The sequence below is a fragment of the Aphelocoma coerulescens genome, unplaced genomic scaffold (assembly GCF_041296385.1).
Source record: "Aphelocoma coerulescens isolate FSJ_1873_10779 unplaced genomic scaffold, UR_Acoe_1.0 HiC_scaffold_58, whole genome shotgun sequence".
Classification (NCBI taxonomy): Eukaryota; Metazoa; Chordata; class Aves; order Passeriformes; family Corvidae; genus Aphelocoma; species Aphelocoma coerulescens.
The window spans coordinates 1,621,316-1,645,538 of record NW_027183927.1 but is presented as its reverse complement, the minus strand read 5'-3'; positions in this window follow the sequence as shown (position 1 = coordinate 1,645,538).

Genomic DNA, 24,223 nt, shown 5'->3' with positions numbered 1-24,223 from the left:
TGATGCCATCAGCCCCTGCAGTGTCACAATGGCTCCTTGGTTCCATGAGGAACACAATAGCTTGGCATAAGCATTGAGCAACAGCTGCTGAACACACCTGGCAACATCTGCTTGCATCAAAAGAGGGCTTCAAGCTGACAATGGCACCAGCAGCTTCCATCTGCAACAGAGACCCAGGAAAGGACAGGCTGTGCCGGTTTGGACAAATGTGGAGGAAAATATCCTCTGATAGAAGGCAGGTTACACCCAGCCCTCCCCCACCAGGTTTTTGGAAAAAAGAACTTTCCTGGGAAGAAAGTGAAAGAGATAAAACCTATTTTTTTAACAAACACACAGGAAAAGGATAACAATGCTAAATATTAAAAGCTCTCGCTGTGCAGAGAAAGCTGGGATAATTTGAGAGTCCTTCTGTGTTTCGGTGGGGTCTCCTGAAACATCCATAGACAGCGAGGCCCGTGCAAAGAAACAGGGAGCGATTCTTGAGAGAAGTTTCAGAGCTCTTTCTTCTCCAGCCACATGGGCGGGGCACTGCCAAAGAACTGAGCAATCACGGCACAACCAGGGCCCTCCTCACACAGGGCAACACAAAATAAGCAGTGCTGAACAGGATTAGGGCACATGTGAGCAGGGAGCAGGGAGACCCCCCGTGCCCAGGCCATGCCTCTACCCCAGGGTCCCCTCTCCCATGACCGCATGGCAGGAGGGAGGAACCCCAACACTTCCGTAGGTGTAGTCTCTCTCCTCCTCCTTGCAGCTGGCTCATGGGCCCACATTCAGGGCCCCCACCTCGGGAGAAAATTCTCCCAATGTGCTCTGATGTTGAAAGAGTCAAGAAGAGGAGAAGGGAAAAAAAAACCCCAAAGTCCCAGGAAAACAAAGTTCAACTCTCCATCTCCCCCCAGAGAAAAGGAGCTGAAAACTGGCTAAAAAGAAACAAGGTTGCTTCCTCCACTCTTGCTGCAAGCAGGATGCAGAGGAGTGTGTATGTGTGTCCTTGAACAAACGCTCTGAGAAGTTTGTCTGGCTTTTTTTTCCTCTCCCCCCTCTCAGGCTCAGTTGAAAGGCACAGAAATGCACAAAGTTCACTTCTGGGCATAGAGCAGCAATAGGGGATACACATGATAAAGTCACCCCAAGACACAGGGACAGAGAATTTAGTGGAAAGACTCCGAGAATTCTGCTCCCAGAGATCATTCATTCCTGCTCACACTGACCCTTGTAGAAAGGGGACATCGTTCCCGGCAGCCTGTACTGAGCATGTGGCTCCTGAGTGGGGTTTGTTGTTTGGGAAACCTGCTCTGGCTTTTCCATTCTTTCCTTGCAAACAGGAAAACTTCTCCTGGGGCTGTGTGCAGGCAGAGCCCTGAGGAGAGCAGGTGGCACATGGTGCGCTGGGCTGGGACAGCCAGCTGCAGAGCTCAAGGGAAGAAGCCCAAAGTGTCACAATGGCTCCTTGCCTTCCCATGCAACACCTGGGTCACAATGGTCTCCTTGATTCCATGAGGCCCCACTGTGTCACAATGGCTCCTTGGTTCCATCAGGTTCCGCAGTGTCACCATGGTCTCTTTTGATCCGCACTGTCATCATGGACAATTGGTTCCATGAGGCCCCGCAGTGTCACAATGGTCCCTTGCTTCCATAGCTTTGATGTTGTAACAAAGGACTCCTTGCTTCTATGAGCTAGCCTGCTTTTTGCAGAGGTGTCTTTGGTTCCAACAAGGCCCCACTGTGTCTCAGTGCACCCTGGCTTCCATGTGGATCTGGAGTATCACAAAGGCTCCTTGGTTCCACCAGGTCCTGCTGTGTCACAATGGGTCCTGTGGTCCCTGAGGCCCTCCAAAGTCATCATGGATGCTTGCTTCCATGAGGTTCCATTATGTGCCAGTGGTCATCTTGGTTCCAGGAGTTTCCTTAGTGTCACAATGCTCTCCATGTTTCCATGATTCCCCACAATGTCACAATGCTCTCCAGGCTTCCATTAGGCCCTGCTTTGCCACAATGGTCCCCTTGTTTCCATGCGGCCTTGCTGTGTCACAATGGACGTACGGTTCCATGATGTTGCGTGGTGTCACCGTGCTCTTCTTGAATCCGCCGTGTAACCATGGACCATTGGTTCCATGCAGCCTGGCTGTGTCACAATGGGCTCCTTGATTCCATGATTCCCCACGGTGTCACAATGGAGCCTTGTTTCTAGGAGGTTCTGTACTGTCACAATTGCCTCCTTGATGCCATCAGCCCCTGCAGTGTCACAATGGCTCCTTGGTTCCATGAGGAACACAATAGCTTGGCATAAGCATTGAGCAACAGCTGCTGAACACACCTGGCAACATCTGCTTGCATCAAAAGAGGGCTTCAAGCTGACAATGGCACCAGCAGCTTCCATCTGCAACAGACACCCAGGGAAAGGACAGGCTGTGCCGGTTTGGACAAATGTGGAGGAAAATATCCTCTGATAGAAGGCAGGTTACACCCAGCCCTCCCCCACCAGCTTCGGGAAAAAAGAATTTTCCTGGGAAGAAAGTGAAAGAGATAAAAACTACTTTTTTAACAAACACACAGGAAAAGGATAACAATGCTAAATATTAAAACCTCTCGCTGTGCAGAGAAAGCTGGGATAATTTGAGAGTCCTTCCGTGTTTCGGTGGGGTCTCCTGAAACATCCATAGACAGCGAGGCCCGTGCAAAGAAACAGGGAGCGATTCTTGAGAGAAGTTTCAGAGCTCTTTCTTCTCCAGCCACATGGGCGGGGCACTGCCAAAGAACTGAGCAATCACAGCACAACCAGGGCCCTCCTGGCACAGGGCAACACAAAATAAGCAGTGCTGAACAGGATTAGGGCACATGTGAGCAGGGAGCAGGGAGACCCCCGTGCCCAGGCCATGCCTCTACCCCAGGGTCCCCTCTCCCATGACCTCATGGCAGGGGGGAGGAAGCCCAACACTTCCGTAGGTGTAGTCTCTCTCCTCCTCCTTGCAGCTGGCTCATGGGCCCACATTCAGGGCCCCCACCTCGGGAGAAAATTCTCCCAATGTGCTCTGATGTTGAAAGAGTCAAGAAGAGAAGAAGGGAAAAAAAACCCCCGAAGTCCCAGGAAAACAAAGTTCAACTCTCCATCTCCCTCCAGAGAAAAGGAGCTGAAAACTGGCTAAAAAGAAACCAAGTTGCTTCCTCTGCTCTTGCTGCAAGCAGGATGCAGAGGAGTGTGTATGTGTGTCCTTGAACAAACGCTCTGAGAAGTTTGTCTGGCTTTTTTTTCCTCTCCCCCCTCTCAGGCTCAGTTGAAAGGCACAGAAATGCACAAAGTTCACTTCTGGGCATAGAGCAGCAATAGGGGGATACACATGATAAAGTCACCCCAAGACACAGGGACAGAGAATTCAGTGGAAAGACTCCGAGAATTCTGCTCCCAGAGATCATTCATTCCTGCTCACACTGACCCTTGTAGAAAGGGGACATCGTTCCCGGCAGCCTGTACTGAGCATGTGGCTCCTGAGTGGGGTTTGTTGTTTAGGAAACCTGCTCCGGCTTTTCCATTCTTTCCTTGCAAACAGGAAAACTTCTCCTGGGGCTGTGTGCAGGCAGAGCCCTGAGGAGAGCAGGTGGCACATGGTGCGCTGGACTGGGACAGCCAGCTGCAGAGCTCAAGGGAAGAAGCCCAAAGTGTCACAATGGCTCCTTGCCTTCCCATGCAACACCTGGGTCACAATGGTCTCCTTGATTCCATGAGGCCCCACTGTGTCACAATGGCTCCTTGGTTCCATCAGGTTCCGCAGTGTCACCATGGTCTCTTTTGATCCGCACTGTCATCATGGACAATTGGTTCCATGAGGCCCCGCAGTGTCACAATGGTCCCTTGCTTCCATAGCTTTGATGTTGTAACAAAGGACTCCTTGCTTCTATGAGCTAGCCTGCTTTTTGCAGAGGTGTCTTTGGTTCCAACAAGGCCCCACTGTGTCTCAGTGCACCCTGGCTTCCATGTGGATCTGGAGTATCACAAAGGCTCCTTGGTTCCACCAGGTCCTGCTGTGTCACAATGGGTCCTGTGGTCCCTGAGGCCCTCCAAAGTCATCATGGATGCTTGCTTCCATGAGGTTCCATTATGTGCCAGTGGTCATCTTGGTTCCAGGAGTTTCCTTAGTGTCACAATGCTCTCCATGTTTCCATGATTCCCCACAATGTCACAATGCTCTCCAGGCTTCCATTAGGCCCTGCTTTGCCACAATGGTCCCCTTGTTTCCATGCGGCCTTGCTGTGTCACAATGGACGTACGGTTCCATGATGTTGCGTGGTGTCACCGTGCTCTTCTTGAATCCGCCGTGTAACCATGGACCATTGGTTCCATGCAGCCGTGTCACAATGGGCTCCTTGATTCCATGATTCCCCACGGTGTCACAATGGAGCCTTGTTTCTAGGAGGTTCTGTACTGTCACAATTGCCTCCTTGATGCCATCAGCCCCTGCAGTGTCACAATGGCTCCTTGGTTCCATGAGGAACACAATAGCTTGGCATAAGCATTGAGCAACAGCTGCTGAACACACCTGGCAACATCTGCTTGCATCAAAAGAGGGCTTCAAGCTGACAATGGCACCAGCAGCTTCCATCTGCAACAGAGACCCAGGAAAGGACAGGCTGTGCCGGTTTGGACAAATGTGGAGGAAAATATCCTCTGATAGAAGGCAGGTTACACCCAGCCCTCCCCCACCAGGTTTTTGGAAAAAAGAACTTTCCTGGGAAGAAAGTGAAAGAGATAAAAACTATTTTTTTAACAAACACACAGGAAAAGGATAACAATGCTAAATATTAAAAGCTCTCGCTGTGCAGAGAAAGCTGGGATAATTTGAGAGTCCTTCTGTGTTTCGGTGGGGTCTCCTGAAACATCCATAGACAGCGAGGCCCGTGCAAAGAAACAGGGAGCGATTCTTGAGAGAAGTTGCAGAGCTCTTTCTTCTCCAGCCACATGGGCGGGGCACTGCCAAAGAACTGAGCAATCACGGCACAACCAGGGCCCTCCTCACACAGGGCAACACAAAATAAGCAGTGCTGAACAGGGTTAGGGCACATGTGAGCAGGGAGCAGGGAGACCCCCCGTGCCCAGGCCATGCCTCTACCCCAGGGTCCCCTCTCCCATGACCGCATGGCAGGAGGGAGGAACCCCAACACTTCCGTAGGTGTAGTCTCTCTCCTCCTCCTTGCAGCTGGCTCATGGGCCCACATTCAGGGCCCCCACCTCGGGAGAAAATTCTCCCAATGTGCTCTGATGTTGAAAGAGTCAAGAAGAGGAGAAGGGAAAAAAACCCCCAAAGTCCCAGGAAAACAAAGTTCAACTCTCCATCTCCCCCCAGAGAAAAAGAGCTGAAAACTGGCTAAAAAGAAACAAGGTTGCTTCCTCCACTCTTGCTGCAAGCAGGATGCAGAGGAGTGTGTATGTGTGTCCTTGAACAAACGCTCTGAGAAGTTTGTCCGGTTTTTTTCCTCTCCCCCCTCTCAGGCTCAGTTGAAAGGCACAGAAATGCACAAAGTTCACTTCTGGGCATAGAGCAGCAATAGGGGATACACATGATAAAGTCACCCCAAGACACAGGGAGAGAGAATTCAGTGGAAAGACTCCGAGAATTCTGCTCCCAGAGATCATTCCTGCTCACACTGACCCTTGTAGAAAGGGGACATCGTTCCAGGCAGCCTGTACTGAGCATGTGGCTCCTGAGTGGGGTTTGTTGTTTAGGAAACCTGCTCCGGCTTTTCCATTCTTTCCTTGCAAACAGGAAAACTTCTCCTGGGGCTGTGTGCAGGCAGAGCCCTGAGGAGAGCAGGTGGCACATGGTGCGCTGGGCTGGGACAGCCAGCTGCAGAGCTCAAGGGAAGAAGCCCAAAGTGTCACAATGGCTCCTTGCCTTCCCATGCAACACCTGGGTCACAATGGTCTCCTTGATTCCATGAGGCCCCACTGTGTCACAATGGCTCCTTGGTTCCATCAGGTTCCGCAGTGTCACCATGGTCTCTTTTGATCCGCACTGTCATCATGGACAATTGGTTCCATGAGGCCCCGCAGTGTCACAATGGTCCCTTGCTTCCATAGGTTTGATGTTGTAACAAAGGACTCCTTGCTTCTATGAGCTAGCCTGCTTTTTGCAGAGGTGTCTTTGGTTCCAACAAGGCCCCACTGTGTCTCAGTGCACCCTGGCTTCCATGTGGATCTGGAGTATCACAAAGGCTCCTTGGTTCCACCAGGTCCTGCTGTGTCACAATGGGTCCTGTGGTCCCTGAGGCCCTCCAAAGTCATCATGGATGCTTGCTTCCATGAGGTTCCATTATGTGCCAGTGGTCATCTTGGTTCCAGGAGTTTCCTTAGTGTCACAATGCTCTCCATGTTTCCATGATTCCCCACAATGTCACAATGCTCTCCAGGCTTCCATTAGGCCCTGCTTTGCCACAATGGTCCCCTTGTTTCCATGCGGCCTTGCTGTGTCACAATGGACGTACGGTTCCATGATGTTGCGTGGTGTCACCGTGCTCTTCTTGAATCCGCCGTGTAACCATGGACCATTGGTTCCATGCAGCCGTGTCACAATGGGCTCCTTGATTCCATGATTCCCCACGGTGTCACAATGGAGCCTTGTTTCTAGGAGGTTCTGTACTGTCACAATTGCCTCCTTGATGCCATCAGCCCCTGCAGTGTCACAATGGCTCCTTGGTTCCATGAGGAACACAATAGCTTGGCATAAGCATTGAGCAACAGCTGCTGAACACACCTGGCAACATCTGCTTGCATCAAAAGAGGGCTTCAAGCTGACAATGGCACCAGCAGCTTCCATCTGCAACAGACACCCAGGGAAAGGACAGGCTGTGCCGGTTTGGACAAATGTGGAGGAAAATATCCTCTGATAGAAGGCAGGTTACACCCAGCCCTCCCCCACCAGCTTCGGGAAAAAAGAATTTTCCTGGGAAGAAAGTGAAAGAGATAAAAACTACTTTTTTAACAAACACACAGGAAAAGGATAACAATGCTAAATATTAAAAGCTCTCGCTGTGCAGAGAAAGCTGGGATAACTTGAGAGTCCTTCTGTGTTTCGGTGGGGTCTCCTGAAACATCCATAGACAGCGAGGCCCGTGCAAAGAAACAGGGAGCGATTCTTGAGAGAAGTTTCAGAGCTCTTTCTTCTCCAGCCACATGGGCGGGGCACTGCCAAAGAACTGAGCAATCACGGCACAACCAGGGCCCTCCTCACACAGGGCAACACAAAATAAGCAGTGCTGAACAGGATTAGGGCACATGTGAGCAGGGAGCAGGGAGACCCCGTGCCCAGGCCATGCCTCTACCCCAGGGTCCCCTCTCCCATGACCTCATGGCAGGGGGGAGGAACCCCAACACTTCCGTAGGTGCAGTCTCTCTCCTCCTCCTTGCAGCTGGCTCATGGGCCCACATTCAGGGCCCCCACCTCGGGAGAAAATTCTCCCAATGTGCTCTGATGTTGAAAGAGTCAAGAAGAGGAGAAGGGAAAAAAAACCCCCAAAGTCCCAGGAAAACAAAGTTCAACTCTCCATCTCCCCCCAGAGAAAAGGAGCTGAAAACTGGCTAAAAAGAAACAAGGTTGCTTCCTCCACTCTTGCTGCAAGCAGGATGCAGAGGAGTGTGTATGTGTGTCCTTGAACAAACGCTCTGAGAAGTTTGTCTGGCTTTTTTTTCCTCTCCCCCCTCTCAGGCTCAGTTGAAAGGCACAGAAATGCACAAAGTTCACTTCTGGGCATAGAGCAGCAATAGGGGATACACATGATAAAGTCACCCCAAGACACAGGGAGAGAGAATTCAGTGGAAAGACTCCGAGAATTCTGCTCCCAGAGATCATTCCTGCTCACACTGACCCTTGTAGAAAGGGGACATCGTTCCAGGCAGCCTGTACTGAGCATGTGGCTCCTGAGTGGGGTTTGTTGTTTAGGAAACCTGCTCCGGCTTTTCCATTCTTTCCTTGCAAACAGGAAAACTTCTCCTGGGGCTGTGTGCAGGCAGAGCCCTGAGGAGAGCAGGTGGCACATGGTGCGCTGGGCTGGGACAGCCAGCTGCAGAGCTCAAGGGAAGAAGCCCAAAGTGTCACAATGGCTCCTTGCCTTCCCATGCAACACCTGGGTCACAATGGTCTCCTTGATTCCATGAGGCCCCACTGTGTCACAATGGCTCCTTGGTTCCATCAGGTTCCGCAGTGTCACCATGGTCTCTTTTGATCCGCACTGTCATCATGGACAATTGGTTCCATGAGGCCCCGCAGTGTCACAATGGTCCCTTGCTTCCATAGCTTTGATGTTGTAACAAAGGACTCCTTGCTTCTATGAGCTAGCCTGCTTTTTGCAGAGGTGTCTTTGGTTCCAACAAGGCCCCACTGTGTCTCAGTGCACCCTGGCTTCCATGTGGATCTGGAGTATCACAAAGGCTCCTTGGTTCCACCAGGTCCTGCTGTGTCACAATGGGTCCTGTGGTCCCTGAGGCCCTCCAAAGTCATCATGGATGCTTGCTTCCATGAGGTTCCATTATGTGCCAGTGGTCATCTTGGTTCCAGGAGTTTCCTTAGTGTCACAATGCTCTCCATGTTTCCATGATTCCCCACAATGTCACAATGCTCTCCAGGCTTCCATTAGGCCCTGCTTTGCCACAATGGTCCCCTTGTTTCCATGCGGCCTTACTGTGTCACAATGGACGTACGGTTCCATGATGTTGCGTGGTGTCACCGTGCTCTTCTTGAATCCGCCGTGTAACCATGGACCATTGGTTCCATGCAGCCGTGTCACAATGGGCTCCTTGATTCCATGATTCCCCACGGTGTCACAATGGAGCCTTGTTTCTAGGAGGTTCTGTACTGTCACAATTGCCTCCTTGATGCCATCAGCCCCTGCAGTGTCACAATGGCTCCTTGGTTCCATGAGGAACACAATAGCTTGGCATAAGCATTGAGCAACAGCTGCTGAACACACCTGGCAACATCTGCTTGCATCAAAAGAGGGCTTCAAGCTGACAATGGCACCAGCAGCTTCCATCTGCAACAGACACCCAGGGAAAGGACAGGCTGTGCCGGTTTGGACAAATGTGGAGGAAAATATCCTCTGATAGAAGGCAGGTTACACCCAGCCCTCCCCCACCAGCTTCGGGAAAAAAGAATTTTCCTGGGAAGAAAGTGAAAGAGATAAAAACTACTTTTTTAACAAACACACAGGAAAAGGATAACAATGCTAAATATTAAAACCTCTCGCTGTGCAGAGAAAGCTGGGATAATTTGAGAGTCCTTCCGTGTTTCGGTGGGGTCTCCTGAAACATCCATAGACAGCGAGGCCCGTGCAAAGAAACAGGGAGCGATTCTTGAGAGAAGTTTCAGAGCTCTTTCTTCTCCAGCCACATGGGCGGGGCACTGCCAAAGAACTGAGCAATCACGGCACAACCAGGGCCCTCCTCACACAGGGCAACACAAAATAAGCAGTGCTGAACAGGATTAGGGCACATGTGAGCAGGGAGCAGGGAGACCCCCCGTGCCCAGGCCATGCCTCTACCCCAGGGTCCCCTCTCCCATGACCGCATGGCAGGAGGGAGGAACCCCAACACTTCCGTAGGTGTAGTCTCTCTCCTCCTCCTTGCAGCTGGCTCATGGGCCCACATTCAGGGCCCCAACCTCGGGAGAAAATTCTCCCAATGTGCTCTGATGTTGAAAGAGTCAAGAAGAGGAGAAGGGAAAAAAAACCCCCAAAGTCCCAGGAAAACAAAGTTCAACTCTCCATCTCCCCCCAGAGAAAAGGAGCTGAAAACTGGCTAAAAAGAAACAAGGTTGCTTCCTCTGCTCTTGCTGCAAGCAGGATGCAGAGGAGTGTGTATGTGTGTCCTTGAACAAACGCTCTGAGAAGTTTGTCTGGCTTTTTTTTCCTCTCCCCCCTCTCAGGCTCAGTTGAAAGGCACAGAAATGCACAAAGTTCACTTCTGGGCATAGAGCAGCAATAGGGGATACACATGATAAAGTCACCCCAAGACACAGGGACAGAGAATTCAGTGGAAAGACTCCGAGAATTCTGCTCCCAGAGATCATTCCTGCTCACACTGACCCTTGTAGAAAGGGGACATCGTTCCAGGCAGCCTGTACTGAGCATGTGGCTCCTGAGTGGGGTTTGTTGTTTAGGAAACCTGCTCCGGCTTTTCCATTCTTTCCTTGCAAACAGGAAAACTTCTCCTGGGGCTGTGTGCAGGCAGAGCCCTGAGGAGAGCAGGTGGCACATGGTGCGCTGGGCTGGGACAGCCAGCTGCAGAGCTCAAGGGAAGAAGCCCAAAGTGTCACAATGGCTCCTTGCCTTCCCATGCAACACCTGGGTCACAATGGTCTCCTTGATTCCATGAGGCCCCACTGTGTCACAATGGCTCCTTGGTTCCATCAGGTTCCGCAGTGTCACCATGGTCTCCTTTGATCCGCACTGTCATCATGGACAATTGGTTCCATGAGGCCCCGCAGTGTCACAATGGTCCCTTGGTTGCATAGCTTTTACGTTGTAACAATGGACTCCTTGCTTCTATGAGCTAGCCTGCTTTTTGCAGAGGTGTCTTTGGTTCCAACAAGGCCCCACTGTGTCTCAGTGCACCCTGGCTTCCATGTGGATCTGGAGTATCACAAAGGCTCCTTGGTTCCACCAGGTCCTGCTGTGTCACAATGGGTCCTGTGGTCCCTGAGGCCCTCCAAAGTCATCATGGATGCTTGCTTCCATGAGGTTCCATTATGTGCCAGTGGTCATCTTGGTTCCAGGAGTTTCCTTAGTGTCACAATGCTCTCCATGTTTCCATGATTCCCCACAATGTCACAATGCTCTCCAGGCTTCCATTAGGCCCTGCTTTGCCACAATGGTCCCCTTGTTTCCATGCGGCCTTGCTGTGTCACAATGGACGTACGGTTCCATGATGTTGCGTGGTGTCACCGTGCTCTTCTTGAATCCGCCGTGTAACCATGGACCATTGGTTCCATGCAGCCGTGTCAAAATGGGCTCCTTGATTCCATGATTCCCCACGGTGTCACAATGGAGCCTTGTTTCTAGGAGGTTCTGTACTGTCACAATTGCCTCCTTGATGCCATCAGCCCCTGCAGTGTCACAATGGCTCCTTGGTTCCATGAGGAACACAATAGCTTGGCATAAGCATTGAGCAACAGCTGCTGAACACACCTGGCAACATCTGCTTGCATCAAAAGAGGGCTTCAAGCTGACAATGGCACCAGCAGCTTCCATCTGCAACAGACACCCAGGGAAAGGACAGGCTGTGCCGGTTTGGACAAATGTGGAGGAAAATATCCTCTGATAGAAGGCAGGTTACACCCAGCCCTCCCCCACCAGCTTCGGGAAAAAAGAATTTTCCTGGGAAGAAAGTGAAAGAGATAAAAACTACTTTTTTAACAAACACACAGGAAAAGGATAACAATGCTAAATATTAAAACCTCTCGCTGTGCAGAGAAAGCTGGGATAACTTGAGAGTCCTTCCGTGTTTCGGTGGGGTCTCCTGAAACATCCATAGACAGCGAGGCCCGTGCAAAGAAACAGGGAGCGATTCTTGAGAGAAGTTTCAGAGCTCTTTCTTCTCCAGCCACATGGGCGGGGCACTGCCAAAGAACTGAGCAATCACGGCACAACCAGGGCCCTCCTGGCACAGGGCAACACAAAATAAGCAGTGCTGAACAGGATTAGGGCACATGTGAGCAGGGAGCAGGGAGACCCCGTGCCCAGGCCATGCCTCTACCCCAGGGTCCCCTCTCCCATGACCTCATGGCAGGGGGGAGGAACCCCAACACTTCCGGAGGTGTAGTCTCTCTCCTCCTCCTTGCAGCTGGCTCATGGGCCCACATTCAGGGCCCCCACCTCGGGAGAAAATTCTCCCAATGTGCTCTGATGTTGAAAGAGTCAAGAAGAGAAGAAGGGAAAAAAAACCCCCGAAGTCCCAGGAAAACAAAGTTCAACTCTCCATCTCCCTCCAGAGAAAAGGAGCTGAAAACTGGCTAAAAAGAAACAAAGTTGCTTCCTCTGCTCTTGCTGCAAGCAGGATGCAGAGGAGTGTGTATGTGTGTCCTTGAACAAACGCTCTGAGAAGTTTGTCTGGCTTTTTTTTCCTCTCCCCCCTCTCAGGCTCAGTTGAAAGGCACAGAAATGCACAAAGTTCACTTCTGGGCATAGAGCAGCAATAGGGGATACACATGATAAAGTCACCCCAAGACACAGGGACAGAGAATTCAGTGGAAAGACTCCAAGAATTCTGCTCCCAGAGATCATTCATTCCTGCTCACACTGACCCTTGTAGAAAGGGGACATCGTTCCCGGCAGCCTGTACTGAGCATGTGGCTCCTGAGTAGGGTTTGTTGTTTAGGAAACCTGCTCCGGCTTTTCCATTCTTTCCTTGCAAACAGGAAAACTTCTCCTGGGGCTGTGTGCAGGCAGAGCCCTGAGGAGAGCAGGTGGCACATGGTGCGCTGGGCTGGGACAGCCAGCTGCAGAGCTCAAGGGAAGAAGCCCAAAGTGTCACAATGGCTCCTTGCCTTCACATGCAACACCTGGGTCACAATGGTCTCCTTGATTCCATGAGGCCCCACTGTGTCACAATGGCTCCTTGGTTCCATCAGGTTCCGCAGTGTCACCATGGTCTCTTTTGATCCGCACTGTCATCATGGACAATTGGTTCCATGAGGCCCCGCAGTGTCACAATGGTCCCTTGCTTCCATAGGTTTGATGTTGTAACAAAGGACTCCTTGCTTCTATGAGCTAGCCTGCTTTTTGCAGAGGTGTCTTTGGTTCCAACAAGGCCCCACTGTGTCTCAGTGCACCCTGGCTTCCATGTGGATCTGGAGTATCACAAAGGCTCCTTGGTTCCACCAGGTCCTGCTGTGTCACAATGGGTCCTGTGGTCCCTGAGGCCCTCCAAAACCATCGTGGAGGCTTGCTTCCATGAGGTTCCATTATGTGCCAGTGGTCATCTTGGTTCCAGGAGTTTCCTTAGTGTCACAATGCTCTCCATGCTTCCATTAGGCCCTGCTTTGCCACAATGGTCCCCTTGTTTCCATGAGGCCCCGCTGTGTCACAATGGACCTATGGTTCCGTGATGTTGCGTGGTGTCACCGTGCTCTTCTTGAATCCGCCGTGTAACCATGGACCATTGGTTCCATGCAGCCGTGTCACAATGGGCTCCTTGATTCCATGATTCCCCACGGTGTCACAATGGAGCCTTGTTTCTAGGAGGTTCTGTACTGTCACAATTGCCTCCTTGATGCCATCAGCCCCTGCAGTGTCACAATGGCTCCTTGGTTCCATGAGGAACACAATAGCTTGGCATAAGCATTGAGCAACAGCTGCTGAACACACCTGGCAACATCTGCTTGCATCAAAAGAGGGCTTCAAGCTGACAATGGCACCAGCAGCTTCCATCTGCAACAGAGACCCAGGAAAGGACAGGCTGTGCCGGTTTGGACAAATGTGGAGGAAAATATCCTCTGATAGAAGGCAGGTTACACCCAGCCCTCCCCCACCAGGTTTTTTGAAAAAAGAACTTTCCTGGGAAGAAAGTGAAAGAGATAAAAACTATTTTTTTAACAAACACACAGGAAAAGGATAACAATGCTAAATATTAAAACCTCTCGCTGTGCAGAGAAAGCTGGGATAATTTGAGAGTCCTTCCGTGTTTCGGTGGGGTCTCCTGAAACATCCATAGACAGCGAGGCCCGTGCAAAGAAACAGGGAGCGATTCTTGAGAGAAGTTTCAGAGCTCTTTCTTCTCCAGCCACATGGGCGGGGCACTGCCAAAGAACTGAGCAATCACAGCACAACCAGGGCCCTCCTGGCACAGGGCAACACAAAATAAGCAGTGCTGAACAGGATTAGGGCACATGTGAGCAGGGAGCAGGGAGACCCCGTGCCCAGGCCATGCCTCTACCCCAGGGTCCCCTCTCCCATGACCTCATGGCAGGGGGGAGGAACCCCAACACTTCCGTAGGTGCAGTCTCTCTCCTCCTCCTTGCAGCTGGCTCATGGGCCCACATTCAGGGCCCCCACCTCGGGAGAAAATTCTCCCAATGTGGTCTGATGTTGAAAGAGTCAAGAAGAGAAGAAGGGAAAAAAAACCCCCGAAGTCCCAGGAAAACAAAGTTCAACTCTCCATCTCCCCCCAGAGAAAAGGAGCTGAAAACTGGCTAAAAAGAAACAAAGTTGCTTCCCTCTGCTCTTGCTGCAAGCAGGATGCAGAGGAGTGTGTATGTGTGTCCTTGAACAAACGCTCTGAGAAGTTTGTCCGGTTTTTTTTCCTCTCCCCCCTCTCAGGCTCAGTTGAAAGGCACAGAAATGCACAAAGTTCACTTCTGGGCATAGAGCATCAATAGGGGATACACATGATAAAGTCACCCCAAGACACAGGGAGAGAGAATTCAGTGGAAAGACTCCGAGAATTCTGCTCCCAGAGATCATTCCTGCTCACACTGACCCTTGTAGAAAGGGGACATCGTTCCCGGCAGCCTGTACTGAGCATGTGGCTCCTGAGTGGGGTTTGTTGTTTAGGAAACCTGCTCCGGCTTTTCCATTCTTTCCTTGCAAACAGGAAAACTTCTCCTGGGGCTGTGTGCAGGCAGAGCCCTGAGGAGAGCAGGTGGCACATGGTGCGCTGGGCTGGGACAGCCAGCTGCAGAGCTCAAGGGAAGAAGCCCAAAGTGTCACAATGGCTCCTTGCCTTCCCATGCAACACCTGGGTCACAATGGTCTCCTTGATTCCATGAGGTCCCACTGTGTCACAATGGCTCCTTGGTTCCATCAGGTTCCGCAGTGTCACCATGGTCTCCTTTGATCCGCACTGTCATCATGGACAATTGGTTCCATGAGGCCCCGCAGTGTCACAATGGTCCCTTGGTTGCATAGCTTTTACGTTGTAACAATGGACTCCTTGCTTCTATGAGCTAGCCTGCTTTTTGCAGAGGTGTCTTTGGTTCCAACAAGGCCCCACTGTGTCTCAGTGCACCCTGGCTTCCATGTGGATCTGGAGTATCACAAAGGCTCCTTGGTTCCACCAGGTCCTGCTGTGTCACAATGGGTCCTGTGGTCCCTGAGGCCCTCCAAAGTCATCATGGATGCTTGCTTCCATGAGGTTCCATTATGTGCCAGTGGTCATCTTGGTTCCAGGAGTTTCCTTAGTGTCACAATGCTCTCCATGCTTCCATTAGGCCCTGCTTTGCCACAATGGTCCCCTTGTTTCCATGAGGCCCCGCTGTGTCACAATGGACCTATGGTTCCGTGATGTTGCGTGGTGTCACCGTGCTCTTCTTGAATCCGCCGTGTAACCATGGACTATTGGTTCCATGCAGCCGTGTCACAATGGGCTCCTTGATTCCATGATTCCCCACGGTGTCACAATGGAGCCTTGTTTCTAGGAGGTTCTGTACTGTCACAATTGCCTCCTTGATGCCATCAGCCCCTGCAGTGTCACAATGGCTCCTTGGTTCCATGAGGAACACAATAGCTTGGCATAAGCATTGAGCAACAGCTGCTGAACACACCTGGCAACATCTGCTTGCATCAAAAGAGTGCTTCAAGCTGACAATGGCACCAGCAGCTTCCATCTGCAACAGAGACCCAGGAAAGGACAGGCTGTGCCGGTTTGGACAAATGTGGAGGAAAATATCCTCTGATAGAAGGCAGGTTACACCCAGCCCTCCCCCACCAGCTTCGGGAAAAAAGAATTTTCCTGGGAAGAAAGTGAAAGAGATAAAAACTACTTTTTTAACAAACACACAGGAAAAGGATAAAAATGCTAAATATTAAAACCTCTCGCTGTGCAGAGAAAGCTGGGATAACTTGAGAGTCCTTCCGTGTTTCGGTGGGGTCTCCTGAAACATCCATAGACAGCGAGGCCCGTGCAAAGAAACAGGGAGCGATTCTTGAGAGAAGTTTCAGAGCTCTTTCTTCTCCAGCCACATGGGCGGGGCACTGCCAAAGAACTGAGCAATCACGGCACAACCAGGGCCCTCCTGGCACAGGGCAACACAAAATAAGCAGTGCTGAACAGGATTAGGGCACATGTGAGCAGGGAGCAGGGAGACCCCGTGCCCAGGCCATGCCTCTACCCCAGGGTCCCCTCTCCCATGACCTCATGGCAGGGGGGAGGAACCCCAACACTTCCGGAGGTGTAGTCTCTCTCCTCCTCCTTGCAGCTGGCTCATGGGCCCACATTCAGGGCCCCCACCTCGGGAGAAAATTCTCCCAATGTGCTCTGATGTTGAAAGAGTCAAGAAGAGAAGAAGGGAAAAAAAACCCCCGAAGTCCCAGGAAAACAAAGTTCAACTCTCCATCTCCCTCCAGAGAAAAGGAGCTGAAAACTGGCTAAAAAGAAACAAAGTTGCTTCCTCTGCTCTTGCTGCAAGCAGGATGCAGAGGAGTGTGTATGTGTGTCCTTGAACAAACGCTCTGAGAAGTTTGTCTGGCTTTTTTTTCCTCTCCCCCCTCTCAGGCTCAGTTGAAAGGCACAGAAATGCACAAAGTTCACTTCTGGGCATAGAGCAGCAATAGGGGATACACATGATAAAGTCACCCCAAGACACAGGGACAGAGAATTCAGTGGAAAGACTCCGAGAATTCTGCTCCCAGAGATCATTCATTCCTGCTCACACTGACCCTTGTAGAAAGGGGACATCGTTCCCGGCAGCCTGTACTGAGCATGTGGCTCCTGAGTAGGGTTTGTTGTTTAGGAAACCTGCTCCGGCTTTTCCATTCTTTCCTTGCAAACAGGAAAACTTCTCCTGGGGCTGTGTGCAGGCAGAGCCCTGAGGAGAGCAGGTGGCACATGGTGCGCTGGGCTGGGACAGCCAGCTGCAGAGCTCAAGGGAAGAAGCCCAAAGTGTCACAATGGCTCCTTGCCTTCACATGCAACACCTGGGTCACAATGGTCTCCTTGATTCCATGAGGCCCCACTGTGTCACAATGGCTCCTTGGTTCCATCAGGTTCCGCAGTGTCACCATGGTCTCTTTTGATCCGCACTGTCATCATGGACAATTGGTTCCATGAGGCCCCGCAGTGTCACAATGGTCCCTTGCTTCCATAGGTTTGATGTTGTAACAAAGGACTCCTTGCTTCTATGAGCTAGCCTGCTTTTTGCAGAGGTGTCTTTGGTTCCAACAAGGCCCCACTGTGTCTCAGTGCACCCTGGCTTCCATGTGGATCTGGAGTATCACAAAGGCTCCTTGGTTCCACCAGGTCCTGCTGTGTCACAATGGGTCCTGTGGTCCCTGAGGCCCTCCAAAACCATCGTGGAGGCTTGCTTCCATGAGGTTCCATTATGTGCCAGTGGTCATCTTGGTTCCAGGAGTTTCCTTAGTGTCACAATGCTCTCCATGCTTCCATTAGGCCCTGCTTTGCCACAATGGTCCCCTTGTTTCCATGAGGCCCCGCTGTGTCACAATGGACCTATGGTTCCGTGATGTTGCGTGGTGTCACCGTGCTCTTCTTGAATCCGCCGTGTAACCATGGACCATTGGTTCCATGCAGCCGTGTCACAATGGGCTCCTTGATTCCATGATTCCCCACGGTGTCACAATGGAGCCTTGTTTCTAGGAGGTTCTGTACTGTCACAATTGCCTCCTTGATGCCATCAGCCCCTGCAGTGTCACAATGGCTCCTTGGTTCCATGAGGAACACAATAGCTTGGCATAAGCATTGAGCAACAGCTGCTGAACACACCTGGCAACATCTGCTTGCATCAAAAGAGGGCTTCAAGCTGACAATGGCACCAGCAGCTTCCATCTGCAACAGAGACCCAGGAAAGGACAGGCTGTGCCGGTTTGGACAAATGTGGAGGAAAATATCCTCTGATAGAAGGCAGGTTACACCCAGCCCTCCCCCACCAGGTTTTTTGAAAAAAGAACTTTCCTGGGAAGAAAGTGAAAGAGATAAAAACTATTTTTTTAACAAACACACAGGAAAAGGATAACAATGCTAAATATTAAAACCTCTCGCTGTGCAGAGAAAGCTGGGATAATTTGAGAGTCCTTCCGTGTTTCGGTGGGGTCTCCTGAAACATCCATAGACAGCGAGGCCCGTGCAAAGAAACAGGGAGCGATTCTTGAGAGAAGTTTCAGAGCTCTTTCTTCTCCAGCCACATGGGCGGGGCACTGCCAAAGAACTGAGCAATCACAGCACAACCAGGGCCCTCCTGGCACAGGGCAACACAAAATAAGCAGTGCTGAACAGGATTAGGGCACATGTGAGCAGGGAGCAGGGAGACCCCGTGCCCAGGCCATGCCTCTACCCCAGGGTCCCCTCTCCCATGACCTCATGGCAGGGGGGAGGAACCCCAACACTTCCGTAGGTGCAGTCTCTCTCCTCCTCCTTGCAGCTGGCTCATGGGCCCACATTCAGGGCCCCCACCTCGGGAGAAAATTCTCCCAATGTGCTCTGATGTTGAAAGAGTCAAGAAGAGAAGAAGGGAAAAAAAACCCCCGAAGTCCCAGGAAAACAAAGTTCAACTCTCCATCTCCCCCCAGAGAAAAGGAGCTGAAAACTGGCTAAAAAGAAACAAAGTTGCTTCCCTCTGCTCTTGCTGCAAGCAGGATGCAGAGGAGTGTGTATGTGTGTCCTTGAACAAACGCTCTGAGAAGTTTGTCCGGTTTTTTTTCCTCTCCCCCCTCTCAGGCTCAGTTGAAAGGCACAGAAATGCACAAAGTTCACTTCTGGGCATAGAGCAGCAATAGGGGATACACATGATAAAGTCACCCCAAGACACAGGGACAGAGAATTCAGTGGAAAGACTCCGAGAATTCTGCTCCCAGAGATCATTCCTGCTCACACTGACCCTTGTAGAAAGGGGACATCGTTCCCGGCAGCCTGTACTGAGCATGTGGCTCCTGAGTGGGGTTTGTTGTTTAGGAAACCTGCTCCGGCTTTTCCATTCTTTCCTTGCAAACAGGAAAACTTCTCCTGGGGCTGTGTGCAGGCAGAGCCCTGAGGAGAGCAGGTGGCACATGGTGCGCTGGGCTGGGACAGCCAGCTGCAGAGCTCAAGGGAAGAAGCCCAAAGTGTCACAATGGCTCCTTGCCTTCCCATGCAACACCTGGGTCACAATGGTCTCCTTGATTCCATGAGGTCCCACTGTGTCACAATGGCTCCTTGGTTCCATCAGGTTCCGCAGTGTCACCATGGTCTCCTTTGATCCGCACTGTCATCATGGACAATTGGTTCCATGAGGCCCCGCAGTGTCACAATGGTCCCTTGGTTGCATAGCTTTTACGTTGTAACAATGGACTCCTTGCTTCTATGAGCTAGCCTGCTTTTTGCAGAGGTGTCTTTGGTTCCAACAAGGCCCCACTGTGTCTCAGTGCACCCTGGCTTCCATGTGGATCTGGAGTATCACAAAGGCTCCTTGGTTCCACCAGGTCCTGCTGTGTCACAATGGGTCCTGTGGTCCCTGAGGCCCTCCAAAACCATCGTGGAGGCTTGCTTCCATGAGGTTCCATTATGTGCCAGTGGTCATCTTGGTTCCAGGAGTTTCCTTAGTGTCACAATGCTCTCCATGCTTCCATTAGGCCCTGCTTTGCCACAATGGTCCCCTTGTTTCCATGAGGCCCCGCTGTGTCACAATGGACCTATGGTTCCGTGATGTTGCGTGGTGTCACCGTGCTCTTCTTGAATCCGCCGTGTAACCATGGACCATTGGTTCCATGCAGCCGTGTCACAATGGGCTCCTTGATTCCATGATTCCCCACGGTGTCACAATGGAGCCTTGTTTCTAGGAGGTTCTGTACTGTCACAATTGCCTCCTTGATGCCATCAGCCCCTGCAGTGTCACAATGGCTCCTTGGTTCCATGAGGAACACAATAGCTTGGCATAAGCATTGAGCAACAGCTGCTGAACACACCTGGCAACATCTGCTTGCATCAAAAGAGGGCTTCAAGCTGACAATGGCACCAGCAGCTTCCATCTGCAACAGAGACCCAGGAAAGGACAGGCTGTGCCGGTTTGGACAAATGTGGAGGAAAATATCCTCTGATAGAAGGCAGGTTACACCCAGCCCTCCCCCACCAGGTTTTTGGAAAAAAGAACTTTCCTGGGAAGAAAGTGAAAGAGATAAAACCTATTTTTTTAACAAACACACAGGAAAAGGATAACAATGCTAAATATTAAAAGCTCTCGCTGTGCAGAGAAAGCTGGGATAATTTGAGAGTCCTTCCGTGTTTCGGTGGGGTCTCCTGAAACATCCATAGACAGCGAGGCCCGTGCAAAGAAACAGGGAGCGATTCTTGAGAGAAGTTTCAGAGCTCTTTCTTCTCCAGCCACATGGGCGGGGCACTGCCAAAGAACTGAGCAATCACGGCACAACCAGGGCTCTCCTGGCACAGGGCAACACAAAATAAGCAGTGCTGAACAGGGTTAGGGCACATGTGAGCAGGGAGCAGGGAGACCCCCCGTGCCCAGGCCATGCCTCTACCCCAGGGTCCCCTCTCCCATGACCGCATGGCAGGGGGGAGGAACCCCAACACTTCCGTAGGTGTAGTCTCTCTCCTCCTCCTTGCAGCTGGCTCATGGGCCCACATTCAGGGCCCCAACCTCGGGAGAAAATTCTCCCAATGTGGTCTGATGTTGAAAGAGTCAAGAAGAGGAGAAGGGAAAAAAACCCCCAAAGTCCCAGGAAAACAAAGTTCAACTCTCCATCTCCCCCCAGAGAAAAAGAGCTGAAAACTGGCTAAAAAGAAACAAAGTTGCTTCCTCTGCTCTTGCTGCAAGCAGGATGCAGAGGAGTGTGTATGTGTGTCCTTGAACAAACGCTCTGAGAAGTTTGTCCGGTTTTTTTTCCTCTCCCCCCTCTCAGGCTCAGTTGAAAGGCACAGAAATGCACAAAGTTCACTTCTGGGCATAGAGCAGCAATAGGGGATACACACAATAAAGTCACCCCAAGACACAGGGACAGAGAATTCAGTGGAAAGACTCCGAGAATTCTGCTCCCAGAGATCATTCATTCCTGCTCACACTGACCCTTGTAGAAAGGGGACATCGTTCCAGGCAGCCTGTACTGAGCATGTGGCTCCTGAGTAGGGTTTGTTGTTTAGGAAACCTGCTCCGGCTTTTCCATTCTTTCCTTGCAAACAGGAAAACTTCTCCTGGGGCTGTGTGCAGGCAGAGCCCTGAGGAGAGCAGGTGGCACATGGTGCGCTGGGCTGGGACAGCCAGCTGCAGAGCTCAAGGGAAGAAGCCCAAAGTGTCACAATGGCTCCTTGCCTTCCCATGCAACACCTGGGTCACAATGGTCTCCTTGATTCCATGAGGCCCCACTGTGTCACAATGGCTCCTTGGTTCCATCAGGTTCCGCAGTGTCACCATGGTCTCCTTTGATCCGCACTGTCATCATGGACAATTGGTTCCATGAGGCCCCGCAGTGTCACAATGGTCCCTTGCTTCCATAGCTTTGATGTTGTAACAATGGACTCCTTGCTTCTATGAGCTAGCCTGCTTTTTGCAGAGGTGTCTTTGGTTCCAACAAGGCCCCGCTGTGTCTCAGTGCACCCTGGCTTCCATGTGGATCTGGAGTATCACAAAGGCTCCTTGGTTCCACCAGGTCCTGCTGTGTCACAATGGGTCCTGTGGTCCCTGAGGCCCTCCAAAACCATCGTGGAGGCTTGCTTCCATGAGGTTCCATTATGTGCCAGTGGTCATCTTGGTTCCAGGAGTTTCCTTAGTGTCACAATGCTCTCCATGCTTCCATTAGGCCCTGCTTTGCCACAATGGTCCCCTTGTTTCCATGAGGCCCCGCTGTGTCACAATGGACCTATGGTTCCGTGATGTTGCGTGGTGTCACCGTGCTCTTCTTGAATCCGCCGTGTAACCATGGACCATTGGTTCCATGCAGCCGTGTCACAATGGGCTCCTTGATTCCATGATTCCCCACGGTGTCACAATGGAGCCTTGTTTCTAGGAGGTTCTGTACTGTCACAATTGCCTCCTTGATGCCATCAGCCCCTGCAGTGTCACAATGGCTCCTTGGTTCCATGAGGAACACAATAGCTTGGCATAAGCATTGAGCAACAGCTGCTGAACACACCTGGCAACATCTGCTTGCATCAAAAGAGTGCTTCAAGCTGACAATGGCACCAGCAGCTTCCATCTGCAACAGAGACCCAGGAAAGGACAGGCTGTGCCGGTTTGGACAAATGTGGAGGAAAATATCCTCTGATAGAAGGCAGGTTACACCCAGCCCTCCCCCACCAGGTTTTTGGAAAAAAGAACTTTCCTGGGAAGAAAGTGAAAGAGATAAAAACTATTTTTTTAACAAACACACAGGAAAAGGATAACAATGCTAAATATTAAAACCTCTCGCTGTGCAGAGAAAGCTGGGATAATTTGAGAGTCCTTCCGTGTTTCGGTGGGGTCTCCTGAAACATCCATAGACAGCGAGGCCCGTGCAAAGAAACAGGGAGCGATTCTTGAGAGAAGTTGCAGAGCTCTTTCTTCTCCAGCCACATGGGCGGGGCACTGCCAAAGAACTGAGCAATCACGGCACAACCAGGGCCCTCCTCGCACAGGGCAACACAAAATAAGCAGTGCTGAACAGGATTAGGGCACATGTGAGAAGGGAGCAGGGAGACCCCCCGTGCCCAGGCCATGCCTCTACCCCAGGGTCCCCTCTCCCATGACCGCATGGCAGGGGGGAGGAACCCCAACACTTCCGTAGGTGTAGTCTCTCTCCTCCTCCTTGCAGCTGGCTCATGGGCCCACATTCAGGGCCCCAACCTCGGGAGAAAATTCTCCCAATGTGGTCTGATGTTGAAAGAGTCAAGAAGAGGAGAAGGGAAAAAAACCCCCAAAGTCCCAGGAAAACAAAGTTCAACTCTCCATCTCCCCCCAGAGAAAAGGAGCTGAAAACTGGCTAAAAAGAAACAAAGTTGCTTCCTCTGCTCTTGCTGCAAGCAGGATGCAGAGGAGTGTGTATGTGTGTCCTTGAACAAACGCTCTGAGAAGTTTGTCCGGTTTTTTTTCCTCTCCCCCCTCTCAGGCTCAGTTGAAAGGCACAGAAATGCACAAAGTTCACTTCTGGGCATAGAGCAGCAATAGGGGATACACACAATAAAGTCACCCCAAGACACAGGGACAGAGAATTCAGTGGAAAGACTCCGAGAATTCTGCTCCCAGAGATCATTCATTCCTGCTCACACTGACCCTTGTAGAAAGGGGACATCGTTCCAGGCAGCCTGTACTGAGCATGTGGCTCCTGAGTAGGGTTTGTTGTTTAGGAAACCTGCTCCGGCTTTTCCATTCTTTCCTTGCAAACAGGAAAACTTCTCCTGGGGCTGTGTGCAGGCAGAGCCCTGAGGAGAGCAGGTGGCACATGGTGCGCTGGGCTGGGACAGCCAGCTGCAGAGCTCAAGGGAAGAAGCCCAAAGTGTCACAATGGCTCCTTGCCTTCCCATGCAACACCTGGGTCACAATGGTCTCCTTGATTCCATGAGGCCCCACTGTGTCACAATGGCTCCTTGGTTCCATCAGGTTCCGCAGTGTCACCATGGTCTCTTTTGATCCGCACTGTCATCATGGACAATTGGTTCCATGAGGCCCCGCAGTGTCACAATGGTCCCTTGCTTCCATAGCTTTGATGTTGTAACAATGGACTCCTTGCTTCTATGAGCTAGCCTGCTTTTTGCAGAGGTGTCTTTGGTTCCAACAAGGCCCCGCTGTGTCTCAGTGCACCCTGGCTTCCATGTGGATCTGGAGTATCACAAAGGCTCCTTGGTTCCACCAGGTCCTGCTGTGTCACAATGGGTCCTGTGGTCCCTGAGGCCCTCCAAAACCATCGTGGAGGCTTGCTTCCATGAGGTTCCATTATGTGCCAGTGGTCATCTTGGTTCCAGGAGTTTCCTTAGTGTCACAATGCTCTCCATGCTTCCATTAGGCCCTGCTTTGCCACAATGGTCCCCTTGTTTCCATGAGGCCCCGCTGTGTCACAATGGACCTATGGTTCCGTGATGTTGCGTGGTGTCACCGTGCTCTTCTTGAATCCGCCGTGTAACCATGGACCATTGGTTCCATGCAGCCGTGTCACAATGGGCTCCTTGATTCCATGATTCCCCACGGTGTCACAATGGAGCCTTGTTTCTAGGAGGTTCTGTACTGTCACAATTGCCTCCTTGATGCCATCAGCCCCTGCAGTGTCACAATGGCTCCTTGGTTCCATGAGGAACACAATAGCTTGGCATAAGCATTGAGCAACAGCT